The following is a 6,459-nucleotide window of genomic DNA, read 5'->3' as shown; positions in this document are numbered from 1 at the left end:
GAGTTAACTTAGGAAACTTAAAGTTGCCCATAATGCAGAAAATGAAAGAAAATTACAGAAAAGAGAGAACACAACACCAAGAATACCCCCCCTTTTCACTAAATCAAGAACCCCCCCCAAAATAGATGCTTTGGGCACTTTATCAGTAGTGCGATTACAATGGGCCACTTGCCAATTTTGGCCTTTGTGGCTTCTAATTTTTCTTCTTACAACCTCTTGATGGAGTACAAATTTGAAACTTTACAATGTGCTACAATACTGAAGCATTACAAAGCAAAGAAAGGCCCTATTCTGAAAATGACAATGTTTTCCACACAACACTACAATCTGATGCTAGATCTAGAAAGTAGACGAAAAATATACACTTTCAAAAAAAATGGAACCTATTTTCAACTCCAAATGTGCTCGTACAGAGCATTTGAAGTTGCAAAATGCAGGATTATCTAGGTACAGTTGCCAAAAAATGCAAATTCTAAAAAATCTATGCACCAAAACCAAAAAATAGCTACACCACTAAAAAATTTGAAAAATTTTACCCAATTTCAAAAAATTGCACCTGATTTGGAGTCCGGATGTGTGAGTTATGGCCTCTTGAAGTCTAACTACAAAAACCAAAATCAATTTGGTGAGGGGTTGCACCAGCAAAGGACAAGGTCAAATTTGACGATCACACGACCATCACAGTAGTTCTAAAATGGCCTGTTATGACATCTAGATGGGCATCAATTTTAGACATGTGTACTAGATGATGTCAGCAAAATCTCTGCCCTCGAATTATGTGGTAGCTGATGTGGTATGACATGGTAGTACAGTCAGATGCTGATGTGGCTTCCACGTGTCGCTGACTTGGCTTTCTGATAGGGCACCAAGTACAGTCTGCTGACGTGTCAGGAGCTAATGTGGTGCCACATGGGCATGCAGACTTGGCAGTCCAGGTGACTTAAATATTGCCATGTGTGTTGTGCAGATTGGATAGTCTACCACGTGGCGCAGGCACTACAGAGTTGCACTGCCAGATTCTGTGCGCAACAGTGCCGAAAAGCAACATCGATGCCGAAGGTTCTTATGGCAACTTTTGGAGTTGTTAAGTATAATCCCACATTCGTGGGGATACTGAAGTTTGCATTGTTTAAATGATAGTGTCTGTAGATGGAAGACAAACAACAAGTTGTCACCAAAATTTGAAATGTGGTCACGGGTGGATGGATGTCAGTTTGTGACTACGGCCGTCGGCTATGTGTGAACATGTCAAAAAACTTAAATTGATGCCACCGGTCAGTACTATCTGTCATCGGTGGTTACCGTTCAGTGTTGCGCTTGGCCAGGGATTTCATTAGCCGCAATGTGAAAATTAAACCTGCAGATTAATGAAATAAAACCTGCGAATTAAATAAATAATTCCACCACAAATGTGCAGTATGGGATCTGACAGCTCGTACTGCAAAAAAAATTTCTCTGATGGACTATATAAAAGAGATCAAAAAATTTTGAAAAATAAATCTGAAAATTACAGAGAATTATAGATCTAAAAATTAATAATCAGATCAATAAAAATGATCATACCCAATTGCAAATCGGTTCCTTCGGGTGCCGGTATGCAAAAAAAATTTGCCTCTTGATCAACTTTCACCCAATATAGGCAAATTTATAGTCAATCTTCACCGATTCAGTGCTCTGGATGCAACAGAGAGGTCAGATCTGGCTCTAGATGCTCCCAATTTTTGCGAATCCTCCAGAATCAAGGTGTTGAATCATGAACAGTCTCAAACGGCTACATGATGAGAATCCCCCTTAGATCTGATACCATGTAAGAATTTGGCTTAGGCCATAATTCACCCAAGAACAAAAGAACTCAATACAAGCACACAGTAGACCAAAATAGGCAAAGTATGATCAGAATGATGATATTCATTCAATAATTGGATACAAGAGTACACTAGGAGTGCTTGATTATAAAGGCCTCAAGAGAGCTTCTAGAATGCATAGAAGTTAGCACCATGACATGTCATACAACCAGGCACATGTCCACCAGATATGGATTATCCTCCATTAAGCACAAGATTAAGTGTGATAATGTGAGAATAAGACTACAATGGTATAGCATGCAAATCAGTGGAGTAGACAACATGTGCTAAATGAGGAGTGCGGAAAACTATGTTGTCATCACAACAACTCAGTTAATGATTCATACTCCTGTGTTGTAGACACCATATGCCTAATTAGAGTTGCATAACTCAATGAGAGTTCACAAACTCCTAAGTTTCTCACATAAAATAATAATAAAATAATGCAAAATAATTAAATAATGCATTAACCTAAGTAAAACTTAAGTAAGTGTAATAAGTAAATACTTATTTACACCAATAGGAGATGTTGGCCATAATGGATGTATTGGCTAAGTTTTGGTCCTACCTAGTTGGGGGAAAATTTGTTATCAAAATCGAACACAACAACATCAAATACTTCATGAGCCAACATGATTTGAATGATAGACAACAGAAGTGGATTACGAAGTTACAGGCCTATGAGTTTGACATTGAGTTTGTCAAAGGGAAGAAGAATGTGGTGGCAAATGCTTTATCCAAGAGACCTCATATTTCTGCTCTAGTTGAGATTACAAGAGATTGGAGAAATAAGATCACAAAAGAGTATGTGAGGGACACTTGGGCTTCTAGAGTAATTGCAGGCACCATACATGATGATCGTTATATGGTGATGGATAGATTGATAAAGTTTCAGGGTAGGACATATTTGATTCCTTCATCATAGTTTAGGGATGTAATACTGAAGGCATTTCATGATGCACCTACAACTAGACATCTAGGGGTCTTTAAAACATACATGCATATTCATGAGCGATTCACATGGAAAGGGCTCAAAAATGATGTTCAGAAGCATGTTAGGGAGTGTGCAATTTGCCAATAGAATAAGGGAGAGCACACATATCCTACAGGGTTGTTACAACCTTTACCCATTCTAGATAGGAAATGGGAAAGTATTTCTATGGACTTCATCACTGGGTTACCACAAGTACAAGATAAAGATTGCATTTATGTGATAGTTGACCACATCAAAAAGTTTGCTCACTTCTTTGCTATTCCATCCACTTACACAGTAGCACAGGTGGCCAATCTTTTCTTTAGAGAGATATTTAGGTTACATTGGCTACCCAGTTTCATTGTTAGTGACCGAGACAATAAATTCATGAGTACATTTTGCAAAGAACTATTCAGGTTGTGTGATATAAATCTTACACCTAGAACTAGTTAGCATCCATAGATAGATGGGTAGAGAGAGATTGTGAATGAATGGGTGGAAGGATTTCTGAGGAACTATGTGATTGCACAACAGAGGGCTTGGGTCAAATGGCTACATATGGGAGAGTACTATTATAAGACCACTTATCATATGTCCATCAAGATGACTCCATTCATGGCACTATATGGTTATGAAGCACCTAATTTCATGAATTTGGTTTTGGGAGATAGTAGAGTGCCCAAATCAAAACACTTATTGGAGGATAGTCAGGATATTTTGAGGGTACTCAAGGAGAATATATAGCAAGCCCAAAATTTGTAGAAAATGTATGTTGACTAGCACCAGATGGAGCATAGTTTTGAGGTTGGGGATATGGTTTACCTAAGGCTACAACCATATAGACAGTCATCATTCAAGAAAAGTAGAGTAGAGAAGTTGAAGCCTAGGTTTTATGGCTTGACAGAGTGATTTGCAAGGTGGGTGAGATTTCTTATGAGATTGAGCTTCCAAAGGGTAGTCATGTGCATAATGTGTTTCATGTATCAAGGCTTAAGAAAGCCATCGATCAAAAATTTGTGCCTTCAATAGAATTACCAACATTAGATGAGGAGAGAAAGCTCGTATTAATTCTTGAGGCTATTCTGAATACTAGGGAAAGGACTCTGCAAAGTAGGTTGATTAATTTTTTTTTAGTCAAATGGAGATATCTACCAAAGGAAGATGCTACTTGGAAAAGTGAGCAGGTGCCACAGCAAATAGAATTGAGGTTGCTTGAGGACAAGCAATTTCAAAGAGGGTGGACTATAATGACCCTGTCTTTTAGCCTACATGTTCTCCAAAGTGTAATGGAGCATAAGATTGAATTAATTTCTTATAAAGTCATTAAATAAATTAAAATTTAAAATTAAAAGATGACTTTATATTTAATTAATTAAATTAATTATTGTATTACAAGGGAGAAGTTTTTAAAGTGTGTATTAATTATTGGAAAGGTGGAAGCCTCTAGTAATTTAATTTTCTAGAAGAACAATTAATTATTATATTGCAAGGGAGGACTTTCTAGAGAATGCATTAATTATTGGAAGGGGGAAGCTTCTAGCACTTATAATTAATTAATGTTTTAGTTCCTTATAGAAGGGTAAAGGAAAAGGATAAATAGGGGTGAGAGTCTCATTGTTTAGCATTGAATTTTTCTGAATGACATTTGATGAGAACTTGGATGTGTGACTTGCACATCTTTTCTTTGCATTAGAGGATGTTCATCCTCTCTTGTAACATTCTAAACATCATTCCCTTGGGTTTTGGCCTTTGGAATGCATTTCTTTGTACTTTATTTTATCATTTTGAGAACTAATATAATTTCAACACTGGTTCAATCTTTATTGTGCATAAAATTCTATTTCAGCAATTGGTTTAGTTCTTGGGCATTTCTAGGGTACCCATTATAGTGGTATCAGAGTTGTTTCTAGGGTATCCATTATAGTGGTATTAGAGCTTACTTTCAAAGAGTTTCATGAAGTTATAACTGGTAGGTTACCATTAGATTCTATGAGTACTTGATTTTTCTCTTCAATTTGTACAACACCTTGTAAAAGTATATTGTGCATAGATAGTAGCTGGGTAAATTACCCCTTTTCATCATAAATTAAATGTTAGGATGTAATGGAGAATTCTAAATGAACAAATGTTTGGTACCTAAAATCCACTAGCTTTGTTGGTCAAAAATCCATGGTTTTGTTCTCTAGAGGCAAAGTCTTCAAGGACATCATATCCTCCCAATTGAGTATTTTGTATTTGAATTTTTCTTGTAGGGGCAGTTGAATGAATTCCCTAAAAGTTCCCTTCATTTTTTTTTTTTTCAAAGACACAAGAATTCCATGATTCACAGCCTATCATTGTCAAACAGACCATCTTAGCTAAGCAAGCACATTAGGATGATAAAGATAGTATGAGTCAAATTCCATTACAATTGTTAGTCTACAACATAATTACTAATTAATTTTGATAATTTCCTCCTAAAAAAATCCACATTTGGTTGACATGCCATGCCAAACTTTTCTAATTATGTTTTTGTGTAGAGATCTGATTCTCCCAAAAACATGCCCATATCAATTACGAGAATTCTCAAATTATGAAAAGGAAAGGCATTTGGGCACTCTTTCTTTGATCTGGTCAACCTTTTAGCAAGGCTTTGAAGATCCCATGATGTCAATTCTTGAACAAAAGGAACTAGAAACTATTTTGAAGTTCCATTAGAGGGATTGAATACCAAATCTGAATTAAACATTATAGTTTATATAAATCTAAACAAACATTTAGTTCTAAAATTGCAATTTCTGAAATAGGACTTGTTTTTGAAATAGGACTCTCAGAAATTGTATCCAGTGTTGAAGGGAGAAGCTCCTCCAGATGACAGTGAGAACATGGTGGAAAGTCAAATTAGGCTCTAAATATTTAATTTCATCGAATTGTCTCCATATTCTTTAGCTAGTTGTTCAATTAATTTTAACTTACCAATAATAATGTCTTCTAACCAAGATTGACCAAAATATGCCACATAAGAACCCTTTGTTAATAAATATTTTAATATCTTTTAAAGCTACTTTTTGTGTAAGTCATACAATCCTTCATATCTGAATATGGTTGTAGCAGGGTGCACCAGAGGTATCTTAAACTTTTATAATATGATTTTGAAATATTAAATATTATGTTTCATACATACATACATACATATGTACATATATATAGTCCAATTTTATATAGTCTTAGGAATACAATTCTAAGTGATCACTAGACATTAAATACATTACATTTTCATTAACAATTTATATTCCACATTGATTTAGAATGGATAAACTTATATAAACTAGTATAAATATCACATCTTCTAATAACCTAGTTAGTTATTTTGCATGATCTTGCATCTTATAATAAACTAGTTAATTATTTTGTATGATCTTCAACCTCATAGGAAATTGGATAAGGGGTAGGCTTCTTTATCAAACCAAGGGGTGGACTCTATTATCACACTGTGTTATATGGACCCATGCATATTACAATAGTTACAAATCTTTTGTGCTAGTATTAATGAATTCTATTTCTATTATTACGATGTTATTTGTTATTTAATGTATTGATTATTCTTTTGATTACCCTAGACTCATGAGAAGGTTAGATTTCTATTTAATCAGCATTGTTTAT

The sequence above is a fragment of the Cupressus sempervirens genome, chromosome 5, assembly GCF_028749045.1.
Source record: "Cupressus sempervirens isolate cs-2001-9-10 chromosome 5, ASM2874904v1, whole genome shotgun sequence".
Lineage (NCBI taxonomy): Eukaryota > Viridiplantae > Streptophyta > Pinopsida > Cupressales > Cupressaceae > Cupressus > Cupressus sempervirens.
Note: the sequence above shows the minus strand (reverse complement) of the source record.